We start from the raw sequence: 27669 nt of genomic DNA on the forward strand, positions 1-27669 counted from the left end.
TCACTAGCTTTGTGTTAGCGTGCTGTCTGTGCAGATGTTTGCGAAGAGCAGGAGTTGCAGTAGTTCACAGTATAATGCAGTTGTTATTCCCCTGGACTTTCATGCTCCCACACATGAACTAAATTCAGTTGACTGCTACACTCGGTGTGCAGATCACTGAAGACGTTCTGTAATGCAAACACCAACATGATTTTGACTGTAATGTAAATAATGGATGCTGTCACACATGGATGTGACTGGCAGATGACCAACCAGCTGCAGTGTGGGATCATGCTGTGAAAGAGGACATCATACGTCATGTTTGCTTTGAGAATGTTGATGGAAAAATGTAGCGAGGCTCAACAGTGTCTTTGTGGATCTAGATAAGGTATATGATGGGGTGCTAAGAGAGGAACTGTGGTATCATGTTGAAGTCAGGAGCGGCAGAGAAGTATGTGAGGCCGGTGCAGGACATGTGTGAGGACATGTGTGAGGACATGTGTGAGGACATGTGTGAGGACATGTGTGAGGACAGGGACACAGGGGTGAGGTGTGCAGTAGGAGAGACAGATGGGTTTGAGGCGGGGTGGGATAACATCAGGGATCTGCTCTGATCCCTACTTGTTTGCAGCAGGAAAGGACAGGTTGACAGAGGAGGTCAGGCAGTAATCTCCATGGACTATGACGTTTGCAGAGGACATCGTGATGTGTAGTGAGAGTATGGAGCAGCTGGACGAGAGCCTGGAGAGGTGGAGATCTGCTCTGGGGAGAAGAGGCATGAAAGTCAGTAGAAGTAAGACAGAATACATGTGTATGAGTGAGAGGGACACAGGTGTGACAGAGTGCAGTCAGGGTGGGGCAGGTGAGCATCAGGGTCATTTATGACAGCAGCAAGAGTGAAAGGTAAGAACTACTGTGACATACGGTGTGGAGACAGTGCCACTAACAGAAAGACAGGAGGCCAAACTAAAGATGCTGACATTTGGTATGCTTGTTATGTAGTGCTTTTACACTCCATACAACATGCCTTATTCACCCATTCATACAAGCACTTTATTCCTAAACATGAGTCTTTTCTATCTAACATTCATACTCTGATAAACACATCAGTTCAACTCAGTTTTATTTGTACAGCGCCAAATTACAACAGCGGGTCCTGAAGGGAGGAGGAGGATAAAGACAATGAATATACTGAAAATGTGGTGATGTTATTTTAATCTTTTTTTTGCACTAGTTTCATTTCAGATTAAAGTGACAGTAATTAGGCTGCCCTTGACTCTATTCACATAAACCTAACAGGAGGTGAATCTGCTGATGTGGACGTGGGGTTTCAGTGGGAGGAGCATTTTGTGACTTCTTCAGTCTCAGCTGACTGCAGGTTCCTCCAATCTTATAACAGTCCTTTTGCATAATGACTGAAACTACTCTGCTGATCAACAACGGGCTGTGAGGTCAGTTTCATGATCAATAACAGGCAAAGTGTCACGACCATGATCAATGGCCATGAGTCCCATTCACAGAGAGCTGAGGAATGGCTGCAGTCACAGCATTGTACAGTAAGATGGTGACAGATGGACCCTTAGGCCCCTCCTCCTGTTGGGGATCTCCCAGCGTTTTAGTTTTTATATATTTTGATGGTTTATGTTTAAGTTCATTTAGTTATTAAGCTCAGTTATAGTTCCATGTTTATTAGATTCCTCTTGTGCAGTGTTGGTCAAGTTACTTGAAAAAAGTAATCAGTAACTGATTACTGATTACTTCCCCAAAAAAGTAATCCCGTTACTTTACTGATTACTTATTTCAAAAGTAATTAGTTACTTAGTTACTTAGTTACTTTTTAAAAACAGGATTTACAACCTGAATAGGTGATAAAGTGATAGATCTTTCAGCCCAATTCTACTTTTTCTGCATAATCCATCATACAAAATGTAATCAAATGGAAAAGTCCCTTTTTTTAAACTTGTTTTATCAGTTTTAATCTTTTAACTTTATGCATCAAGCAAAAATTAAATTATATGCACCATTCTCTGACTTGAAGAAATTAGTTTAACATTTAAACCTATTTTCTGCACATTCCAGCACATAAAATAAAATATTTTTTGTGTTTACACTCAGTCTTTCAAATAGATGCAAGTAAAACACAGCAGAAAATAAATAAAGTCACAGACTAGCGGTCCTGTTGCTCTATTTTCACCTGTAAAGCAGGAGTGGGGTAGGCGGAGGTTTACCCTGGTGCAGGTGTGCCGCAGCGGTCAGTGGAAGAATCAGCGAGTTTCTCTGTGAGTTTCCCATCACGTCGTAGCTACTCGAAGCTTGTTTAGGGGTTTTTTTCGCTGTAAAAAGAAGTTTTCTTCCCACGCACAACGGACACTAATGTTTTTGTCACTTTTTATGGGATCAAACTCAAAGTAAGGTCAGTACTTCCACGCTTTAAACGCTGCACGCTCATACTCTCTCCGCACTCCATATATGATCCACTGTTGATCTGCACACAGCTGTTGTCACGAACGTCGCACTCGCTTACGTCACTGTCATGAGACATTCTCGCAAAAAAATCACGGTTTTAGTAACGCAGTAACGCAGCGTTCCTACGGGAAAGTAACGGTAATCTAATTACTGTTTTTGCGATAGTAATCCCTTACTTTACTCGTTACTTGAAAAAAGTAATCAGATTACAGTAACGTGTTACTTGTAACGCGTTACTGTAATCTGATTACTCTCTTGATTACTCTCTCTGATTACTGCCCATCTCTGCTCTTGTGTCTCCGCCCCCTGTGCTTAAGTCTCCCTCGCCCTTCATGTGATTCGGTGATGTCTTTGTCTCCTCCTCATGTTGCCCCATTGTGACCAGTTCCATCTGTCACGTGTTCCAGTCATCATGTCTCATCTCTGGCCACCTTTTCCCTCTGTGTAGCTGCAGTGTGTGTTCCTCGTCTGTTCGTCACGTTCACGTGTCTTAGTCTGTCATGTGTTTCATGTCTGCATGTCCTATGTTGTCAAGCTCGCGCTGTCATGTCTGCGTCCCGTTATGTTTCCTATTTTATTGCGAAGAGTCCTGTGTTTCCATGTTCAGTGTGTTTAGTTTCACTTCCCATGTGACGTCATTATCAGCTGTTTCCCCAGGTGTTTCCACTTCCCCTGATCCCCCCTGTGTGTACTTCGCCTCGGAGTTTTCAGTCATTCCTTGTCCAATCGTGCTCGCGCCATGTTTTCAAGATCGTCATGTCCTCAGGCCAAGTCTTCATGTTTCAAGTTTTTCATGCCAGGTTTCCATGTTCATGCTCACGTTTAGGGTTTTTTATGTTCACCCAGTTTAGGTTATTGTTTCGTTTCGGCTTTGCGCTTTTGTTTTGTACTATTAACCAGCTTTAAATAAACGGCTCGTTTTCTGTTCAAGTGTTGTTTTTTGCCTGTCAGCACTTGGGTCTTGTGTTGTTTGCCATTCAGCTAGGGACCGTCTTTGGCCCAAGGACAACACAGGGGAACTACAGAAGTAGTAGCATTCGACTTAAGCAGTAGCATAAAATACTTCAACATGCATTCATCATGTGCAGCACACATTTACTGTCTTTAGGCGATCCTCTGCTATAACTCCAATTGGATTTCATGCTGAATCTGGTATTAATGGAAAGTCAAGAGGAAGACAAAGTCTAGTGTGTGTGTGTGTGTGTGTGGCTCATGGAGGCTACAGACGTTGCTGTTTGCAGAAACTCGTTATGAGCAGCAGTGACATTTAAGCCCTCCTGCTGTACGTCTTCACAGTGGTACAGAGCGCATGCAGTACAGTGAAGTGTGAAGTGTTATCATTGGTAATGTGATTAACACCTTCTCTACAAGGGCACAAAGGCCAGCACTTTGTGTGATTGTGTGTGTAAAACAGCAAAAGCTGTGTGGCGGGTTGGAAACGGGGATTACTCTCGCCCCAGCCTGTAATGTCCAATAATGGTGGTGTGTTGCACTTGTTGCAGTTGCTACCTCTTCCACAGCACTACAATTACCTTGTTAATATAATAGCAACCTCTGTGATCTAATCCCATCTCAGAGCCCACGATTGATCCTTGTGCAAGCAGCCCAGCATTAAGCACTTTGAACAAAGAGACGCTCAATAGCACATCCACAATTAGCTCTCTCACAGCTTAATTGGCTAAAATACGCCAAACATTTTGGTTTCCTTCTCAACAGTCGGATCAATGGCAGGAATGAGGCTTGAATTCAGATGACTTTCTTAACAAGTCCCCTCCCCCCGAGCTGCACCCTTTTCTCCCTTCCTTTGTTATGCATTTGTCAAATATTAGTCTGTGCACATTTACAGGAGACAGGAATGACAGGGTGCAATTACGCGATCTTTGACACAGCTGCCTTTTACCTACATGTTTGCACTGCATTGAAGTTTAAATAGCAATTTGCTTTTTTAGCACAAATCAGTTTTGGCTTGGTTTAGAGATGATTGTGTCCTAGACGTATGCAAAACCATTACAATAAAGTCTGAAAGCAAGCTGCTGAGTATGGCAGTGAGCGATCTCCTGGTTTTATGATGGATGCAGTGTTTCTGAAAACATTTTTGTTGCATGAAGTCTTTACCCCCGAGTTACCATGTTGGTTGTTCCTACAGTAAAATATATGCTGTTACTCCAGAACCATAATTGTGATTGACTAATCACGTTGTGTTACATCATAGCTTTACAACATGGGGAAAAGAACGAAGAGGAAGAAGTAACACATGGTTATCATTATTAACGGGCCTGTTTTAACCAAAACCATCATCTTTGACTTTTGTAGCCTGAAACCAAAAGCCTGAAAACTGGAGCAGAAAATAATAACAACACATGCTAAACAAATATACTTTCAGAAGCTACAAGGTGGAAGTTCTGCTCCTTTATATAGATTGGGCACTAATTTACAATAACCAACATTAACAGTGCGGGCTGAGTCTTGATTTGAAGGGTAATATATGACATTTCTGAAACTAGGCTTGTTTGGTTTGAATAAACCTAACAGTCTTCCTTAGTGGTTCACCAGGCAAACTGTGTTTGAGTCACCACATCAGGGACAAACACATGAAGCTGTGACGAGCTGCATTAATATTTTCATATGATGTCACAGGAGTTCACCTCAGGCTCCACACTGTGGAGTCCACTCACTTAACAAAGCCGACAGTCAGCTGAACTGTTCATGAGTAAGGTGTAAGTAATGTAGGCATCAGGATTTGAAGAGGGTTATCAAGTCAAATCCCTTTTATTGTCACATCACATTAATGCTACACTGGCACACGTGAGTGAAATTCTTGTGTGGAGCTTCACAAGCAGTGGTGCAAAATACAAGAACAGGAACATGAGAATTATAAGAATAAAAATATGTACAAATATAAGAATGTATGCACATTACTAAATATGTATACATATAAATACATATATAAATAAATATACAGAGGTCAGCAGTATGAATATTGTGCAAAAGAAAGGTCATATATGTACAGTATGGAGTGCATAAGTGTCGGAAAGTGAGGTGTCTATGGAGTGTTAGGAGTTCAGCCATTGTTAAACAAATTCTTAATAATATTAATGATTAATTCTTAATATCTTTTGATATTTTTATTTATCGACTTATTTCTGTCTATGATTTGACAATAAAAGTATAAATGATAAATAAAATAAAGTCAATAAAAGTACATATAAATACGTCTCCTCTAGATCTGCTTGCACTCCTTTTACCCAGTGTGTGAAGGTCCTGGTCTCGGTTTCTGTCTGTGTGCCTGGGTCCATCTGTTTGTCCACTTCCCTCTGAGGCCTATCTAAAGGCCAGCTGGTGGCTGACAGCAGCTGAGGACCATAAATCAGATGTGTAGGCAGAATTCCTTACGCCACATTGGCATTCAATTTGTCAGCCATGAAATAAAGATGTAGCGGAACAGGAGGTCATAGCACACAGAGTACACTCCAGGCAGCAGCATCCTAGCAGCCACACTTTATCCTCCTTCTGTGACTTTCTCTCCACAGGTAGCTGCTCTCATCACCTCTTCGTTTGTGTGGTCTGCTGTGCGCGGCCATAACTTCTGATTGATTATGACTGTTAATGGTTTTCTGACGCACACAATGTAGCAAAATTCCTGCAAGCATTATTTGACAATTGCACCCTTTTTCCAATAAATGTATAACACTGAGTGTAAATATTAGTAATTTCTTTTAACTTGATGTCTAACAGTTTTTCTTCTCCTCTGTCTGTTCAAACACAGAATGTTGAATTCTATTAGAAATCTCAATCTATGAATTTACTACATACAAAACAAATTTCTTTAGTGTGTTGAAGATGTTATGAGTTTTACCTTTGTTTACACTGTTTATAGTGTAACAATAATTCATGTTCATGTTTTAGAAGAAACAAATAAATGAGCGTCTCTGCCGAGCACACTTTGTTTTTCTGCAAGGAGTGAAATGAAATCACGCTAACTTGTCTAAAGCCCTTAAAGACATGTACACATTATAAATATGACTTCTATTACCTTATAGCATGTATGAGCATTTTTCAGCATGGTGCTGTTACTGGTTGAGGTCTGTGCTCCCCCTGCTCAGCAGTTAGCTGTGGTCATCGTGTACCAAACAGCAGACAGTGTAGAGACACGTCTTCTCTGTAATGATGGGAACACAACCTGTTTTTGTAAGGGGAGCTTGCAGGGCACTCAGACCCACATACTTACTGCTTTTTTCTATCATATAAATAATAATTTATAAAATTCAGTGGTTTCCATTTAAATTAAATGGTGCTATCTTCCTTATTGACAGGTTGCAAAAGAGGAGAAGATATGACTGACCCCCCGAGGCTGTCTCTCCACCAAGAAGTTTTAACTGTAATCTTGATCACACAGACGTTTACATATTCATATTATATTCATATTATCAGAGTGTAGCCTGGCATCAGTCTGCCTGTTCGCAGCGATAAGTGTTTGATTGTAACAACAGTCAGTTATTTCTACACGTTGATAGTTGCAGCAGTGTTTCCTGGACACTTGGATTTAGAGCTAACTTCAGCCACTAAGTGGTAACAACATTATTTGGTTCCATTGCACATACATGCATTTGCTGCTCTCACTACTACATGTGAAAGCGCTCATTGTTGTAGCACACCTGTCTGGTCTCCATCACGACTGCAGCAACATAATGGAATCCCAGGCAGGATTGTTGCTAATCCGTGTCCTGCTTGTTCCTGCATTAGTCTGCGTGTCATGGTGACATGTAGCCCTGCTTCTGCCATGCCAGGAGGATTGTGTTCACCCAGCATGTGGGAATGAACAACTGAGCAAGGGAAAGGTGACACAATGAGTCGATGTGTGAGGATGCAGAGGTCAAAGGTCTCCTGTGTCCAGTTACACCTATTTTGTGTTTACAGCCTCCAGCGAGATATTTCTGAACTAGCTCACCAGTAATAACAATCACCCGTATTAAGTATCGCTGTAAGAAAAACGCATAGAACAACCAGCTGGAAACATTAACGAAACAAAACGTTATAGGTAGAAATGAGAAAACTTTAAAGGTATTGACACGATTTTTTCAGGTACTGAAATTTCCTCCAATGGGAAACCAGACGTTTAAAAATTATAAAGATATTATTAGTAGTAGGTCGAGTCTACATGATTAAATACACATTCTAACACACACCGGCTTAGCTCAGTGCGTTGAGTGTACCACCACATGCTGTACGGCTGAGAGCGGCTGTCCCGGGTTCGAGTCCGACCCACAACCCTTTGCCACGTGCCTCCTCCCCTCTCTGTCCTTTCCTTCCTGTGTCTGTCAAAAAATATATGTATTTACATTCTAATAAAACTGTTTATTATTTCATGTGAAACTTCTGTTGTTTTCATCTAACTGGTGCAAAAATGGGTTTTCATGTTGGAAATAATGATAATATATTTCATACCACACACAATGATGACAGGAGGAGCTTCACAACAGTACAGAAGCTGTTACAGCCGCTGCAGAGCATCATTTATTTAGGCCAGCGCACATTTATCTAAAGTAATTCCAAAACAATGACTTTATACTCTAACACAGTTATATATTGTAAAATTTGGATACTGTAAAAATATTTCTAAAGGTTTCATGCAAATAATATATGTGATATGTTTTTTATTTATTTTTGGGAGCTATTAAACATTAAATAAATCACTCTGTTGTTCCTGTAACTCTTGTCTGTATAACAGATAATTACTCTCTAAATGGGATCAAATACATTAACATGTAGTGGCTCACATTTCATTTCTGTCATTTTGAGAGTTATTGTCTTTTTCCCACTGTTTACTCTTTTAGCCCCACTGCACCTTTACAGAATAGAATAGAATAGAATAGAATAGAATAGAATAGAATAGAATAGCCGTATGTTGTCATTGTCCTGTGGGTGCTCCACACCAACTGGAATCAAATGTGAAGAGCAGACAGCAGGAAAAAAGTAAACAGGAGAAAAAAATAAGAGTAAGGCACAAAATTAACATAAGCATAAACTTTATTGTTTTAGATTTGAAGAGTTCCCAAAGTATTCCTATTCCTAGGAATCCATCCTTTCTCAGTTTCAGTGGTCAGCGTGGTGGTTTAGGCTCTAGGGCCAGGGTCAAAGGTTAAAATGATAGGTTCATGTTTACTCACTTTTATTGTCGTGGCCTTGGTCTGTGTGACCTCCAGTGTGGTGTGTTCAGACAAGGAAAGGGTGAAATTATGTGTGTGTGTGTGTGTGTGTGTGTGTGTGTGTGTGTGTGTGTGTGTGTGTGTGTGTGTGTGTGTGTGTGTGTGTGTGTGAGAGAGAGAGAGAGAGAGAGAGAGAGAGACTGTCTAAATCGTGCATCAAAGGCACAACCCGAGAAAGCTGAAGAAACAAAGTGCAGTGAAATACAGGCGCTGGTCTCTGCTCAGGACTCTTCGTCTGGAAGGTTAACTCTGGTCATAAATCCTCGGATGGATATTTTCCTTTCGAGGATCCTTTGAAGAGAAACAAAGGGCTGAGCCTGTTGTGGAGATTATCCTGTTAAGCGATGTCCGCCTCGCCCACCCAGGATTGCTGCAGACTGTACAGAGCTGTCCCATTACAGCCAGTGGAAACACTGAAGAATCACTCAGCACATCAAGAGTGTGTACAAACGCTGCGTGGTTCTCACATGGCCACATGTGAAAATAGTGTAACTAATAGTCTGGTTCACTGCTAATTCAATTCAACATTTATTTGTATAACACGTTTAAAAACAACAGAGTCGACCAAAGTGCTTCACAATCAGTTAAAAACAAGAGAACACAATAGAGAAACGAATAGAGATAAATGAGAAGACAGTGGATTAACAATAAAAACATAAAACGGGCCTGTTAACTGGCTGTTAATTCAACTTGAATTAACAGCCAGTAAAAGTAAAAATGTGAGTTTTAAGACGCGATTTAAAAGATTGAAGTACGAATCTCCTCTGGCAGATTATTCCAAAGTCTGCTAAGCCAAAGGCTCGATCTCCTCTATGCTTCGATCGAGACCTTGGTTGTGCTAAGAGCATCTGGTCAGACGATCTCAGTGCTCTTTTGGGGTCATACATGTTGAGGAGTTCGTTTAAATAACTGGGCGCAATATTATTTAAAACTTTAAAAGTAAGTAAAAGAATCTTAAAATCAATACGATATTACACAGGGAGCCAGTGTCAGTTTGGAGTGATGTGTTCATACACTCTAACACCTGTTAAAAGACGTGCAGCTGCATTTTGGACTAACTGCAAGCGATGGAGAGATGAGTGTTGGAGACCCAAATAGAGGGAATTGCAGTAGTTCAGTCTAGAGGTGATGAAGACATGAATAAGTGTTTCTAGGTCTCTTGGAGGAAGATAAGGCTGAGCGGTGGCCATTTCTCATAACTGATAAAAACTTGTTTTCACAACTGTGGACACCTGCTTCTCTAATTTAAAGGAGCTTCTAACACTCAGAGATTGGCAGATTATTCCACGGTGACAGACTGTCTGAAGCAGTTAGAACAAGACAAGGCTGTTGACCAGGCCTCATACCACAGGCTGTACCCAGGAGAGTCTACACCAAGTCTGTATGGTTTACCGAAAATACATAGACAGGGTGCACCTTTAAGACCGATTGTCTGCATGATCAACTCTGTCACCTGTAACATCTCCAAGTTTCTGGCTTCGATCCTCAACCTGCTGGTGGGCGGCTCTGAACACCACATCCAGAACACCCTGATTGTGTTGAGAAGGTGAGAGATGTCATCATGGAGGCAGATGAAACCATGGTCTCGTACGACGTTACATCTCTCTTCACTTGCATTCCAGTCACGGAGGCGTTGCAGGTAGTTCGTAAGAGATTACAGGATGACCCCAACCTCAGCAGCAGGACCGCTCTCAGCATCGACCAAGTGTGTTTGAACTGTGTCTTCATTCCACCTACTTCACATACGAGGGTCAGTTCTACAGGCAGAAACATGGGTGTGCCATGGGCTCCCCAGTTTCACCCATCGTGGCCAATTTGTACATGGAAGAAGTGGAAAAGAGGGCTTTGCTATCCTACCCTGGAACACCACCAAGCCATTGGTTCAGATATGTGGATGACACCTGGGTGAAAATCAAATCTCAGGACGTACCACATTTCACAGATCACATTAACTCGGTGGACCGACACATCAAATTCACCAGGGAGGATATGAAAAGTGGCAGGTTAGCCTTCTTAGACTGTGAGATTTCCATCAGTAATGGGGGACATCTAAAAGCTGACGTGTACCGTAAACCTACACATACGGATCAGTATTTAAGGTTTGACTCTCATCATCCACTGGAGCACAAACTGGGCGTCATCAGGACGCTACAACACAGAGCAAACACCATCCCCACAGACACAGCAGCCAGGGAGGCAGAAGAACATCAAGAAGGCCCTGAGTAAATGTGGTTATCCCAGCTGGACTTTTGTCAAAGCTGGAAAGGCTCCTAAAGAAACCTCCAGCCGATCCAGGAGAGAAGGACAACCGCTGCCCACCTGTAGTGATCCCGTATGTGTCAGGAGTCTGTTCACACCTACAGGCCAGTGGACACTCTTTCAATGATGAGGATGTTCACATCCTGGACAGGGAGGAACGCTGGTTTGAGGGCGGAGTCAAGGAGGCCATTTACGTGAAAAGGGAAAGACCATCTCTGAATGGAGGAGGGGCCTAAGGGTACATCTGTCACCATCTTACTGTACAGTGCTGTGACTGCAGCCATTCCCCAACTCTCTGCGAATGGTACTCATGGTCATTGCTCAGTGGTTGTTGATCAATGGTCATGAGAATTTGCATAATTATGATCAAGGAACTGACCTCCCAGCCCATTGTTCCTTCAGTGGGCTGGTTTCAGTCATTATGCAAATGTACGTTTATAATATTGAAACCTGCAGTCAGCTGAGACTGAAGACGTCACCTGGATGGATGATGAAATGTTTCTCCCTCTGAAAACGTCCAGATGAACAGAAGCAACTTTTGGAGACTCCGAGATTCCTTACAGTGCGAGAAAGATGAGAAGCAAGAGGACCGAGGGTATCAGTTCACTTGTTTAAAGGAGTTCCAAAAACCATAACTTCAGTCTTATTTTCATTTAGTGTAATAAAATTCTGTGTTAGTCTTTAACATCATGTAAACAGTTAAGCGAAGGCTGCAGTGGGACAGAGACGTCCAGTTTCGGGGGGAAGTAAATTTGGATGTCATCAGCATAACAATGAAAGGGAATGTTGTATTTCATAAAAATAGATCCCAAAGGCAGCATGTATAAGGAGGAACAGAGTTGGACCTAAAACAGACCCCTGTGGCACACCACGACACATCGGGGCGGAGGAAGGGGAGTGTTGCCCAATTTTAACAGAAAAAGGCCTCATAAATATGATTTAAAGCATGATAAAACTAATGATGGTGTTGTGTCTCCTCATGTTTTACGAAGCAGCTTGTTAACCTATAATTACTTAAGAACAACTATGGAAAATATCCTGATAAGCTTTTTGACCTGATGTGCCTTAGATGATGACTTTAAACCTTTTGAGTAGTTTATGAGATAAATGATCCTCCATCACACCGACAGGTCATCAACCAGTATTCCCACTGAAAATGCTTAATTAAGAAAGGATCATTAGCCCCAGCTGCTGTCTGTTTGTGGGTTTTTCAGCATTTCCTGTTTAATAACTGGAAGCATGCAGTGCTGGGCTGAGATCAGGCAGTTGACTTGGTAAATAAAAATATCTCATTTGTTTACCAGGAGAAACTCTGCGTTTGCTTTTGCAGTATGTTTTGGGTCATTATGGATTTGCACTGTGAAGCTCAGTCCTTTCAGTTTTGCAGCCTTTGGGTGAAATTAAGCAGAGTCGTGTACAATTACTACTAATTACTACTACTTCTATGTGCAGTCACAAACACTGGTGGCCTGGTTCTACTGGCATCCATGCATACCTGTGACATAACACGCCCTCCTCCCCCAGATACTGTGGTATACTTTGGATCATGAGCTTTTTCTCCTCCCATCAATTTAACCTCGGTTTCCTCTACGTTTCATCAAGATGTTTTGTTTACAGCAGTGCGGGCTCTTTGTGAGGTTTTGTATAAAACCATCCAATAACTTCTAAACATCATGTCCTCCTGGCCTTTTGGTATTGCTGAGCAGTTTTTCAGCCTAATGATGTCCTGCCTCACGTGCACTTACATCTCTTTGGGCTTCATATTTAAAATTAGAATAAATTACAGTGAAAAGTTATAAAATTCAAGTTCAACACTTTGACTCAACATCAGATATTACGTCTGGTTTATATGAGGAGAAGGGCTCACCTGACCATCAAAGTGCTTGTCAGTGCTTCCACTGAGTTTGAACTTCTGAAAATGGGGCCTGTGTATATAAACTGCTGTACTGAGGCAAAGCTTTTAGTAAAACCCTTTGAATAAAAGCTGAAAGCATGATGTGTTTGTGTCCACCGTGTTAGTGTACAGAGGCAAAACTACAAAACTTGCCAGACATTACGGAGGGCACAGTTTGTGTTACAGGATACAATTTGTATACAATTTAGCAGCAGTGTGCAAGCTGACCAGATGAGAATTTGTCCATATTGCTGTCAATCTCATGGAAATTTAAGACGTGTAGAAATATCCTGAATGGGGAATGTAGATGATAAAATGTCAGTGACACTTTTATTGAGATCTGGGAGCATCCTTAGCGAAGACATCAGTCAGCCTGACTTGACAGACTCTCACAGCTGCCGTTATTTAGACAACAAATCACAACCAGCACACTGCCAGAGAGAGTCATGCCAGAGTTTGTGCATGGCGGGTCGGGGGTGTCGGTGAACATAAATAACTGAGTGTAATGAGGCCCATGATTCTTGATATCTCCAGGTTTTAAACGTCACATACAGAGAGGAATCATCTTATTCTGATTGTGATCAACTTTGGAAGGAAGAGGACAGCTAGCTGTGTGTCAGATGATGTTGATGAGATGGATTAGTACCTGTCATACTGACAACACGCTGCTAAGAAGCTGTATACAAGAATGGGATGAGATCCTTTTATGTGTGCAATGCAGTGCTGCAGATTTTCTATCTCTCACTTGTGGAAAGTGTAGCATACTATGTTTCAGCTACTATAAATAAAGAAATAATTTCCCAAATGTGGGACAAATTTAATATTTCTTTCTGATGGATGAGTTACACCCAGACAGTAAGACTCTTCTACTCGTCACCTGAGTTTGCAATTTAATTTAACTAATTATCAGTAGGTTAAATAGAAAACGCTAAAAATAACTCATTTTAGTTATTATACTAATAAATATGAAACCTTCTGTTGTATCGGAGGCTCATCATTTGATAAATATCTTCAAGTGATGGCTCATGCTATTGAGTATCAGCCGCAGTTAACTGTGTGAAGCTTACCTACTGCTCACCTCTGATAGACAGTTGATGCTAAAAACCACTATTAGCTTGTGACAGCTCACCTCACACAGAGCTGAATTCTGTCTGCGTAACTGGCACCAGTGTTGGGAAAAATAAAATCAAAAGATTGTCACTGATTTATTTTTTTTAAAAGATTCGCGTGTTACTTCACAGTTTGAAAAAAGCCATCCAATAAAGATAAGTGTACATGCAAACCACAGGCTCTCACATTTATTCTAACTTACTCAGATGCAGTGATAAGCTCGCAGTAGCTATGGTCATACATAAGCAGGTCATAAGCAGTTCCTGTAATGATATTAATAATAGTAATGGATTGCATTTATATAGCGCTTTTCGAGACCCTCAAAGCGCTTTACAATTCCACTATTCATTCACTCTCACATTCACACACTGGTGGAGGCAGCTACAGTTGTAGCCACAGCTGCCCTGGGGCAGACTGACAGAAGCTGCCATATCGCGCCATCGGCCCCTCTGGCCAACACCAGTAGGTGAAGTGTCTTGCCAAGGACACAACGACCAGGACTCTCCAAGCCGGGGCTCGAACCGGCAACCTTCCGGTTACAAGACGAACTGCCAACTCTTTGAGCCACGATCGCTACGATCGCCCCATGTAGTGCTTTCGAAGGTATAAAAGGAATTTTAAAATTATTCTAAATGTCACTGCAATCCTGTGAAGGGAAGGAAGAATAGGTGTGATATGTGAGCACACCTATATGTGATTGTTGCAGCATTACTGCTGTATTCTGCAGCAGCTGGAGACAGGCCATGGAGAACTGAGAGATGCACATGAAGATGAGTTACAATCATCAAGGCAGGAAAATTAAAGTCTGTAGTAAAAGTTCCAGATGGTTGTAAAGGTAAATATTTCTCAGATTAAAGAAACAAAATTTGATGAGCTTAAAAATTCAGATGTTGGTCAAATGATGGTACCAAGGTTTTTAAGATGTTTTGATGTTGTTGGCAGTGTACTGACCTCCTTAGAAAAACAGTAAGGGCCAAACAAAGGACCTCACTTTTACCAGGATTGAGATGGAGAAATACTAGAAAACTACATCAGTGCATCATCTGCATAGAAATGGTTGAAAATTCTTTTGAAACTATTTAGTAGATGGTTGAGGTGTAATATATTTATATAAAGAAAACACAACTGGTCAGAGAACTGAGGCCTGGCGGTCTCCATATATACGGGGTGCACATTTGGACATATCGTTCTTGTGAATTCTGAAGTATCTGTCGGAGAAGTTTGATGAGTAGTGTGAGTGTGAGGGCAAACAAGCATTTGTAATCTGTCAATAAGAAGGGCATGATCAGTGCTATCAAAGGCTGCAGATATGTCTCATAGGACTGTGTTCACCTTTGTCCAGAATATAAGAATATTATTAATTTGAAATAATTCTGTTTCATTGCTGTGGTTTCGTTGGTAACTAGATTGGAATTTATCAAAAACATTGTTTCCCTCAACCGGATGAAAGAGTCTACAAATGACAAGGATTTTTGAGAAAGAGAGAAAAACACTGGCTATTTTAAAGTCATCTGTGATGACAGTTAGAAGAACATTAATAAATTTAGGCATACTGTCAATTGGACAGGAAGAAGTGTGCTTGTGTGAGACAACATCAGGAAGATCTGTCATGGAAATCATTTTAAACTCAGACAGTAGAACTGTGTGACAAACTGGGACCGGTTGAAAGGGAGTAGTCTTGAACTGTGACCTGATACTGCTGATCTCACCATCCATGCAGTGATCTTTGTTACTCCAAAAACAAATTAGGCCTGGCAGTTAAGATCATTACTATTACGGAAGCTGGACATCCTGATCAGACCTCACATAAGTTTATGCAAAACAGATCATGTCAAAAATAAGCAGAGAGATTCTCCTTGGAGGAGAAATGCAGTCTGGGCCTAGAATAGACAGTGAGCACCACTAAATCAGTGTCTGCTTTCTCCACCTGACACACACCAAATGCGTCAGTCTCCTCACGCTCTGGTATCTACTGCCCGCTGGTAATCTTATGCCAGGGAGAAATAAGCAGGCTTCAGAGTGAAATATCAGCTTTCACTTCCCATTCCAACAGGACAAATATGACAACCAGACATTTTTTGCCTCAACAGAATGCCAATCAATCAGAAACTGAACTCCAGGGAAGCTTAAATTTCATGTAAGAAAACCAAATAAGATGGAGGTTTCCAAACAGCAAAAGGTGCAGCCTGAGGAAGGGCTGTGATTGATACAGCAGGGCCACAGACTTAAGGACATGGGTTTGTCTGAGAGAACAAATAGTAAAGTGTAAATTTGACTACATGGGTTCATATTTTGAATCTGCATTATTGATTTTGCAATGATGTTGCAAGCCTGACTACTAAAGACTTATTTATAAATATTGAAAATTCAAAATGTTTAACATATTTACTTTTCATACATGACATTCATAAAGAGCTAAAGGTTTTCCTAAAACATCATCTTGGATTGCAAATGTTAAATCTTTTATTGAGCTGTAATGTTTTGTAAATGACATTTATTGAATACATTTTTAAAATCAAGACTGTGTTTCAGAACTAAATACAAGTTGCTGTCCTCATGTGTCATGTTGTGTATAGTGCTTCGAGTTCTTTGGGAGAGTAGAAAAGTGCTATATAAGAATCAGTCCATTTACCATCACCTGTGGCTGTGTGTTCTGCCTGTTTCTCAGTTAAACTAAACTTACTTTAGTTTCCCTAACACTAGCCCATCATGGTTTTTGTTTTTCCGGATCCTAGCAATAAAGCTGCTTTTGAGAAACATGAGCGACGAGGCCCCACAGCCTCAGGCAAAATGGTGCTAAAGAGGAACCCACTAGCTCGAGCTCGAGCTCTGGCTCTTCCGGGGCCACTGGAGACTTCTCTAAGGATGCGAGAGGCTCGGGACTCTGTGGCTGGGGCTGCTCTGCAGACTCTGGAGCCTGTGCAGAAGCAGTCACGGATGTCCAGGATTGCAGGGAAACCCAGGTATCTGGAGCAGGAGTGGTGACTCTGTAGACTGGGGGAGTGCAAGAAGCTCAGGAGAAGGCTCAGATTGCAATGGGTGGAGCTTGGCAGTCGACGTAGGGAGCCTACTCTGCAAAGCTGATCACAGGATTCAGCATCTCCATTTGTTCTGGCAGCAGGGGCAGAAGTCCAAGCTGACTCCTAGGTGACTGGGGCTGCTCTGCAGAATATGCAGTGGTTCGACTAACAGACAAACTCTCCTTTCCAGCAGCCTGGCACAGACTTTCCCAGGGGAGTGTGATCCCCCTATAGTTGGAACACACCCTCCATTCCCCATTCTTAAAAATTGGAACTGCCACCCCGGTCTACCAATCCAGGGGTACTGCCCCTGATCTCCACGCAACATTGTAGAGGCGTGTCGACCAAGACAGCCCTACAACATCCAGAGCCTGCAGGAACTCGGGGCAGACCTCGTCCACCACAGGGGCTCTGCCACCAAGGAGTTGTTTAACTGCCTCAGTGACCTAACCCCCGGAGATAGATGAGTAGTCCCCCTCGTCCCAGACTCTGCTTCCTCCAGGGAAGACGTGCCAGAGGGATTCTCGAAATATTCCTTCCACCGCCTGATAATGTTCTCAGTCAAAGTCAGCAGCGCTCCACCAGCTCTATACACAGTGCAGGTAGCACACCGCTTTCCCCTCCTGAGTCCTGACAGTTTGCCAGAATCTCTTCGAGGCAGTCTGAAAGTCTTTTTCCATGGCCTCTCCGAACTCCTCCCACACCCGATTTAGCCATTGCCCGAGCCGCATTCTGCTTGGCCTGTTGGTACCTGTCAGCTGCCTCCGAAGTCCCACAGCCTAACCAAGCCCGAGAGGACTCCTTCTTCAGCCTGGTGGCTCCCTTCACCTCTGGTGTCCACCATTTGGTTTAGGGATTACCACCACGACAGGGACCAACCACCTTGTGGCTGCAGCTCAGTGCAGCGACTTCATCAATGTAGGTGCTGAACATGGTCCATTTGGACTGAATGTCCTCATTCTCGCTCAGAATGCTGTTGAAGCTCTTGCGGACCTGGGCCTCTGCCAGGTGTTCCCCGCGTACCCTCACTATATGTTTAGGTGTGCCAGGTCTGTCCAGCATCCTCCCCCGCCACTTGATCAAACTCACTATCAAGTGGTGATCAGTTGACAGCTCAGCCCCTCTCTTTACCCGAGTGTCCAGAATATATGGCCTTAGGTCTGGTGATATGATTACAAAATCGATCATCAACCTGCGACCTAGAGTGTCCTGGTGCCACGTGCACTTATGGACACTTTTCTGTTCAAACATGGTGTTCGTTATGGACATGAACTGTGATTTGCACCCCGCCGCCTCTCACCAGGGGCAACTCCAGACTGAGACAGAGTCCAGCCCCTCTCCAGGAGGCTGGTTCCAGAGCCCAAGCCATGCGTTGAGGTGAGCCCGACTATATCTAGCCGGTACCTCTCAACCTCACGCACTCAGGCTCCTTCCCCACCAGAGAGGTGACATTCCATGTCCCAACTGCCAGTCTTGGTAGCCGGGGATCGGTTCGCCAGGGCCGCTGCTCCTGGTTGCCTCCCGACACACATTGCATCCGACCTCTACAGTGCCTCCTGAGGATGGTGGGCCTACAAGAGGATGGGCCCATGTCCCTTTTTCAGGCTGTGCCTAGCCAGGCCCTGCTGACTAAGGCCCGGCCATTGACAGGGTGTTCCTTCCTGGGCCTGGCTCCAGGGCAGGGCCCTGGTAACCCTATCCCGGGCAGGGTGAACTGTTCCTTCGATGGTCTTCTCATAGGGGGTCGTTTGAATCACTCTTTGTCTGGTCCCTTTCCCAGGACCAATTTGCCATGGGAGACCCTACCATGAGACACAAAAATCCCCTGAAAACATAACCCCTGGGATCCCTGGGACACACAAACCCCTCCACCACGGTAAGGTAGTGATTCATGGAGGGGGCCCTTCTTACTCTTCTAACTGAAAACACCAGGGACCACAGCTGAAATTCGCCAGGGAAACGAGACTGAGGAAAGTAAGCTAGACACTAAGCACACAGAACAAAATTACCAAAATAAAACAGGAAATCACTAACACTGAAACAAGTATTCAAATATAAGTCAACACAAAGACAAGAGTGTGTTAACAAGGAAGCCACTAAAAGACAAAACACAGAGATGAGACTAAGAAGACAGGAGGGAAATGCTAAAGGGAACTAATAAACCTGAAGTCACACTAGAGACATAAACATCATCATCATCAAGCCTGTGGACTCCTGGTGGAGCATAGGGCCGCAACAACACCACGCCAACGGACTCTGTTCTGGGCCGTTCTCTTCAGCTGGGTCCATGTCATTCCGGCGACCTTCACTTCGCTCTCGACAGATCTTCTCCACGCCTGTTTGCGTCTCCCCACTTTCCTTTTTCCTTGTGGGTTCCAGTCCAGTGCTTGCCTTGTGACGCTGTCGAATGGTTTTCGAAGCGTGTGGCCTATCCAGCCCCATTTTCTCTTCTTGATGTCTTGACCGACCGGGTTCTGTCTAGAGACATAAACAACAGGGAACTTATAGAGATCAGTAAAATTCACAAGGAAACCAAAGTATAATTAATCAAATCTAGAAACAAAACCCACTTCTCAAAATAAGATAATAATGAATTAACTAGTCCCACAAACGCTGGGTCAAACTTCCAGACACATTTTTAATCTTTTAATGTGTGAGAGGAGACGCGTTGCATGTGTGTTTTGGTGATTGTGACGAGCAGTCGAGGTAGCCATGGTCCTTTATCAGTGAGAAGTCTAGTAGAAGGATTATATCATCATTATTATTCTAGAAATCTTTATTGATCTAGTTACGTTCATTAAGGGTTGTCCATCAGTGAAAGGTTTGTTGATGGATGGACAGATACTGCATGTGCATTTGTTTGCTGTCTTTTTGTTTAGAGTCGGGTATTTTCTGGTAATCATGTATTTCCATTGGGGAACTGTTCATCGAGTCCAGAGTTGAGTTTGAATTTGGTCACAATTGCTCTGTCAGTGGGTGAGAGAAAAAGAGAAGAGAGCAGATATGACAAAAGACACGATCGGACAGAGCCAGAGTTTAATAATTATTAATAATTAAATTAGTATACTGAAAACTCACAAAGAGTGAGACGAGGTGAAGAAGATTGTTCATTATGTGAGAAGAAAGCTCGCTCACGTAGGCAGTTAGCTCACTACATATTCTCTCCTGAGACATCCTTTTTTCTTTTTTATGCTGGTCTTGATGCTGCAGATGTCACAAATGTAGAGGTCACAGTACTCCAGCACCGAACCATCTCTGCTGAAGAAGAGAAAACAGGAATATCTTTCTTATCAGTTCTGACCTCACCAACTTCAAAACTAAAGGAACTAAACATAAAAGACGTTTTGCTAAGTTTTAGATTTAAAGAGCTCTATTACAGCATTACAGCAAAACAGTGAAAACTACAGCCCCACTTTATTCTGTTCTTCATTTGTTCTGTTCTCTGCAATAAAATACAATTTGCACGACAGAAACACATCTCTTTGTTGCATTTGCAGACTGATAAACCTAAAGACAATGGTTAATGTAAAAGAAAAAAGAAAGACTATGTGTTTGTGTGTGGGAGTTTTGCAGGCTATGTGGCTGTGCCCTGGGGACTGCTACAGGTCTTGTTAGCACAATGAGCAGTAGGGACAGTGTTTGTGCAGGTGGAACCTCCTGATGTCAGAGTGCACATAAATCTGTCAGATGAGGGAGTCCATGTGTAACCTGCACCTCTGCCGGGACATATTTCACTGCCACAGAATAGCTACTGACTGCACTGCATCTGAGTTCTACGATAAGTATTTAAACTATTGAAATGTCAGCTCAACCTGCTGTTCAGTAAACCTTCTCCACTTCCTTTTAAGTCTTACACTATAAAATGAAGCACAGAGGCAAACAGATGAACATAAAACGTTTCCCGAGTATATTTTCACACAGTGCATTTTTAATACATACATGCTGTTTTCATTAGAATGTGACGATGACCAGTATGCTTAAGAAACGATTTAGACCACAAGAAAACAAGAAACATAAATATTTTAGAAATGTCTCAAAATCTGTTTTCCAACTAAAAACATTTTTTCTTTGTTTGGCAGTTAACAAACTGAACTAGTTGTGTCTGAGCTCTTGCAGGATTCTTCTCTTCTCTGCTGTTTGATCTGTTCAACATTTTCTTTTCCAGTATAAAGCACCTTCAGGCAACTGTGGTTGTGAATTGGCCCTGCGAATAAAGCTGAACTGATTAGAGACAAACCACACATGCGGGGGGGGCAGTGATACGCATCACCTCTGAACCTCTGATGTATGTGAAGAATTGTTAATAAACAAAGGTATTGGAGGCTGAAACCACATCTCCAGTTGTTTAGCCTTTTGTTTTCTGGTACGTCTTAGAGTGTTTTCTATTGGTGAAATTCCCATTGTGGAATTGTGGGAATTTCCAAAGACTTCTCGACAGCATAACTTTTTATTTTGTCTAAAATTCAGACACTTTTGCTTTGTCAGATAACCTGTACCTGTTGTGCCTTGCTGCAGTGTGATTTCATACATAATGCCACTAAATGACGTGGGGTCGTTTGGGGAGCGGCATAAGTGACAGATTGTCACTGTGGTCGTTTTTGTTTTGCACTTTGTTTTCACTCACTTTACTTGCTTACTTTCACTTGTGCTGACTGGTTAAGTTTAGGTACTAAAAACCCTCAATGTTGGGACTGATGGACTCTTCTCACTCAACAGCAGCTTTGACCAAACAGCATTATTTGCTGCCTGAGAGCAGCTTTCTGTCAGAGCACGGGGCAGCTACGTCTATTTGTACTACTTGAGTTCTTTATCGCGAGAGCAGTAACCACTGGAGTTGCTGCAACAACCAACACTAACAATACTAACAGTACTCATGGACTGTCATGACTTCACTGCTTCAAACATGACCTTGTTTCCTTTGTTTCACCAAACAACTATAAGCAATGAAAACAAAGAGAAGCTTTGTCATTTCACATAATTTCCCAAACTAATTATGAGGAGAAGTGCCACAATATGTGTGTTCATTCTCGTGTCTATTTCTGTGTGTTCTTGTGTGATTGACACAGCAGCAAATAAGGCTCATATTACTCTACAATTGCAGAGCAGTTACAGGAAAATGACACTTTCCACAGCTCATCTAGTCTGGAGATGCTGCTGTGATTGTTTTCTCTCTGCTAAGTGGCTCCCTGACAAACATTCATGCATGCTGATGACTAGGTGGTTGCAAAGAGTCCCATTTATTTCTTTTTAGGTAACCTTCTCTTTTTTTTTTCTTTTTTTTTTTTTTTTTTTTGCCTGTCCCGTTTGGTTCTTTTGCCATCAGAATTATTGTCTAAAGGCGAAGAAAGATGCCCAACAGATTTACTTTACCAAATTGACCATCCCAGCCTTGCCGTAATGGTCCATTTGATTCACCTTTTATTGTTTATTTTATTTTCACTTGCTGAATACGGGACAGACTTGACTGGGGGAAAGAAGGGGAGAAAGAAAGAGGGAAAGAGAAACAGCTGAGAAGAGGGACAAGGGCAAAAAACAAAAACCAACAGAATGGGCAGAAAAAAAAATACATCTATCGATCACCTGGATCACCTGTTGAGAAAGAAAAAAGAAAACAAGCAGAAGAGAACAAGAGTAATAGAATAAACAACATCACGATGATATATGTGAATATGACAGTAAATACTAAATATTAAACATTATTGTGCAGCACGTAAGATCGACAGCACACAGTGTGCTTTGAGGTAGGAGCCAAAAAGGGTGTAGTTTGTGTGTGTGAGCACCCGTGTGTACACCTGTGAGCATGAGCGCGCTTGTTTTTAAAAGGTTCCTTCATGTAATGATCTGCTAGAGGGTGTGGGGGGGCCACAGCCCCGTCCACCAGGGCATGAAGCAGGTATGGAGGAGATCAAGACTCCAGACATCCAGAGGCTCTCAGAACACAAGAGACCAAGGAAGACCAACAGAGGGGCAGCCGCGCCACTGTCCCAGAAAGAGCTGAGGAGAGCCCCAGATGAGGGGTCACTCAGCAGCCGCGGAGCAGAAGCCAGGGGGGGTTGCAGTGACGCGCCCGTGAGCTCCGCCGGCAGCCAGCTGTGCCTGAGTGACCGAGCCCCAGGCCGAGAGGCCGAGGGCACCCCACCCCCGAAGTGGCCCGAGCGAGCCCCAGGCTCCAGGCCCCCACAAGCAGCCACCAAGGAGTGAGCCGGTGTGTACCTGGACGCCCACCCCCGGACACAAAGAACCACCAATGCACCGATGTCTGAGGGAGTCTGCCACTGGCAGGGGAAGTGGTGGGGGGAGATAGGCCTCCATACCTTGGAGGGCCTGAGATGTCCCCAGAGAGGTGGCGTCTGATACCCAACCTGACATATAGACACAGACATACAGGCACACACAGATACAAACATCCATTCCCACCCTCATGCTCTCATATGCACTTACTCCACACTCAGCCAACGTGGAGACAAACATAAAGAGACGCTGTACACACGATCACACTCCCCAAGCGTACTCTACGAACCGGGTCTAGGTACCCTTGCCCCTGGAGGGGGGAACTGCACCCAGACCCAGGTGGTGTAACCCTTTTCCCTGCGGTGGGGAGAGGCAGACCGCCCCGACTCCGCAGCAGCAGGGAGGCCCCACACTCCAGACCGCAGTCGGACGGCCAACTCCTCCTCCTAGCCCCCCCACTCCAGCAGGCCGCAGAGAACGGGGGTGAGAGAAGACTCCAAACCTCCCTCCACCCGCTCATTGTAGTGTTGATGCATGTGTGTTCTAAGGTGCATTTAAAACCCAGGAGGGCATGGAGCTACCTGCCAGAGAGCAGCAGGTAAGCGCATAGCCCCTCCTGATAGCCCTCAATGTCTACGTGTATTTAAAATTGAGAGGTGGGCAACGACGCCAGGGGTGAGGTGTACACCCTGATGGTCTTTTGGAATCCGTGTAGCGTGCCCACCCCAAGATCCTATATGTATGTGTAATGAGAGTGTGAGTAATGTGAATGTCTAAGTTGTGGGATAAAATTGAAGCAGAGGCAGCCAGAAGGGGACAGAGGGGGGGGTAGCCTCCTCTGCACCCTGGTGACACACCCCTACTCCAAGGCCCTGCATGTGTGGGTGGTTGTGGTGGAGCGGGAAGAGGGAGGCAGCTGGAGATGGGGAGGGAAGGAAGGGAGGGGCAAGTGACCCCTCCCTGGGGCCAGCTCCCCCGCTGACCCCAGTAGGCACCCCCATACTCCGTGACCCGCCAGGGAAAGGGGGCCCAGGCCCATCCAGACCAGGGCCCAGTGCAGCAGCGCCGCCCGGCCCCACAGAGCCCGGGACAGTCCACCCAACCCCACCACAGAGAAAACTGCACCCACCCCACCATCCACTCACCTTCCAGACTACATAAGACAATAGACGCCCAGGCTGAGATCTTCCTCCACCTCTCCTGTATCTCCCCCTCCTGCAGAGAGAGTTCCCGAAGAGAGGAAAGCTCCTGCAAGATGTGACAACCTCCCTCACCAGTTGAAGAGCCCCCCAGGTGGCTCGATGCACCGGCGGCACCCTGCGCCAGGGCCGGGCCCCCATGCACCCACCCGCCCACAACCCCGGCAACACACCAACCAGGACCCAAGCTCCCGAGGCCCGGCCAGGGCCTCTTGAAAATTACATGATTGATTACAAAAGCAATTACTTCATATCCAAAGATATCGTTTTACAATGTTTTGTGTATTTTTCTGTGCTTTGATGTTGTTTACCATGACAATGGGTTTTTTTTTAGAACTGGCTTAAAAATGCAGGACCATGCAGGTCTCCAATAAATAATAATAATGGATTGCATTTATATATTTGAGGCCCTCAAAGTGCTTTACAATTCCACTATTCATTCACTCTCACATTCACACACTGGTGGAGGCAGCTACAGGTGTAGCCACAGCTGCCCTGGGGCAGACTGACAGGGGCGAGATGTACTCCAAGCAGGTACAGAGGATGGCTTTATCAATCCTTAAAAATGGGTCCCATCCTCTACGGGGTGAATTTCAGCTTCTTCCCTCAGGACGGAGGTTTCTATTTCCGAGATGCAGGACAAAGCGTTATAAAAACAGCTTTGTCCCCGTTGCTGTCACTGAATTAAATATGAACTGATTTTGTTTTTGATTCGAAACATTAAATTACTATATATGTGCCACAGTGAGGTTTATATCTTTACTAGGTATGCGTGTTTTTGAAGGGACGCCAAATGCTGTCATTTTTCTGTAAAGCAAATTTACTTTTCCTATGGGTATAAATAAAGTTACATTGACCTTGAGAAATCACCAATTAAATTTAAATTAACCTTTATTTAATCGATCGTGGCTCAAGAGTTGGGAGTTCGCCTTGTAATCGGAAGGTTGCCGGTTCGAGCCCCGGCTCCGACAGTCTCGGTCGTTGTGTCCTTGGGCAAGACACTTCACCCGTTGCCTACTGGTGGTGGTCAGAGGGCCCGGTGGCGCCAGTGTCCGGCAGCCTCGCCTCTGTCAGTGCGCCCCAGGGTGGCTGTGGCTACAATGTAGCTGCCATCACCAGTGTGTGAATGTGTGCATGAATGGGTGGATGACAGGTTGTGTAAAGCGCTTTGGGGTCCTTAGGGACTAGAAAAGCGCTATACAAATACAGGCCATTTACCATTTATTTAAACAGGAAGATCCCACTGAGATTAAAAACCTCTTTTTCAAGGGAGACCTGGCCAATGTAGGCAGCAGCAAGTGTCTCACAGTTACAGAAATCACTCAATTAAACACAGGCAGCAACAACACACATGCAAAAATAAATGCAAAAATTTAAAAAAAGATAAAATAAAATTCAGTAAAATTCAATAAAATTCAAATAAAAATTAAAAATCAGTTAAAATGACACTCAATCTAATTGAAACAGTTGCATGTTATGGACTTGGCCTCAAGGATTCGTAGTTTAGATTTAAAAGCACTTAATGAAATGAGTTCAGTCATTTTCCCGTCGTTCTGCAGTTTGTTCCAAGCCGAGGGTGCTAAATGGACAAAAGCTCTTTTACCAAGTTCAGTTCGGGCAAATGGAACAGAAAGCAACAAGTAACCATGAATACCGACCAGCACGTTTCACTGCACGCAAGGAACATATATAAGAAGGCAGCAACCCCAGTATCACCTTATATATAAGACTGTATAGATGAGAGTTCCTCCGACTTTCCAAAGCAGGCCGTCCTACCTGAGAGTATAACTCACAGTGGTGAGTCTGAAATTTACAGTTAGTGATGACCCTCAGAGAAGCTCGATACACAGTATCAACCATTCGAAGACACTGAGCAGAAGCCTTCATATGTAGAATATCTCCATAATCCAGCACAGGTAAAATGTTGCAGCAACCAGCTGCTTCTTTGTATTAAAAGAGAAACACAACTTATTTTGAAAATAAAACCAATAATGTCCTGATTGTGTTTTAGAGCGGTTCAATCACTCATGGTTGCAGACAGTGAAGGCTGTGATTTTTCTTGACCCTTTTTGTACGCACCGCAGTGAGCTTGAGTGGCGATGGTCACTGAAGATTTCCTTCTATGTATTTTTGCTCCAGTTGGGTTAAAGTGTAGGTCGCTGTGTATTCAACATGTGACACATGCTGGGGGCTTTGAAGCACTTATCCTGTCTTCCTCATACTAACTGTTATAGTTTTTAATGTATTTAATAAAGTAGATCTGGGTGCTGCTGTTACATGGATAGAAAAATAGTTTCGTATTAGCATTAAACCTCGTGAACTGCCTGTATGCCCATGGCTCATTCCTATTGAAATGGTCCCTCCCTCTGGGCGCGTACATAAGAGTTGCCGACTTTAGTAAAGTGGCCATGGGCTTGGCCATCACACATAGATTACATAAACAGTATGACAATAACAGCATGATAACATAATTAAAAGCAGAATATGCCATCGTTTGAGTCAAAAAGCAGTAAGAATGGCAACATGTTTCCCCCCCGTTCTTCCTGAAAGGTCGCGAAGTAGAACAACAGCAAAAACTTTTGTGTGTGTGAATCCTTAAAACCCTCCCAGACTATATACTATACTATACTATACTAAAGCTGTAACACATTCAGGAATCCACTCATCAAACACTGGATGTAAAAAGTAAACGGACTGGTTCTTATGTAGCAGTTTCTACTGTACTTAGACTTCAAAGCGCTTCATACACATGCCCAGGAGAAACACTTGAGTGCTTTCTAACATTCACACTCTGATGAACACATCGGAGAGCAAACTGGGGTTCAGTATCTTGTTTAAGGATACTTTGGCATGCAGACTTGAGCAGCCAGGGATTGAACCACCCAGCTTAACAAAACAGTAAGGCGTAGTCACACTTGTGCATTTTTAACTGTACATCTAAAACATCTTCCTGTGACTTTAGGCTGCTTTTCAGCTTTGCTGTGTGTCAGTTTTTCACATTAAAGGTCTTAGAACAGGGACTGTTGCCCAAGGTCTCTATTAACAGGTAATGATGAGTCTATCTCAGGCCCTGCTTTGGAATAATACAAAATAATGTAATAAGTAGTCTGACTACTGTGTCGTTATTAACTCAACATGTTACTTTTTAAAATGAACAAATAATGTGCAATTAGTTTTGAAAATTATCTCAGTAGATGAAAGTAATTATGTAGTACCACATCTTTTTCAGTCCCACTTGTAGAATTGGCCAACAGTAAATGACTGGTTTAGCATAAAAACATCTTTCCTGACCAAACGTACTACTT

The 27669-nt window shown here is 43.4% G+C and overlaps 1 pseudogene; it reads right to left on the reverse strand.

Annotated features, from left to right (window-relative positions):
- LOC146377016 (uncharacterized) overlaps positions 1-17996 on the reverse strand; it is a 38197-nt pseudogene extending 20201 nt beyond the window's left edge.
- Between the last annotated feature and the right edge of the window lie 9673 nt (positions 17997-27669).

This window comes from Perissodus microlepis, chromosome 11 (genome assembly GCF_051167445.1).
Source record: "Perissodus microlepis isolate ML-2025 ecotype Zambia chromosome 11, ASM5116744v1, whole genome shotgun sequence".
Taxonomy (NCBI): domain Eukaryota; kingdom Metazoa; phylum Chordata; class Actinopteri; order Cichliformes; family Cichlidae; genus Perissodus; species Perissodus microlepis.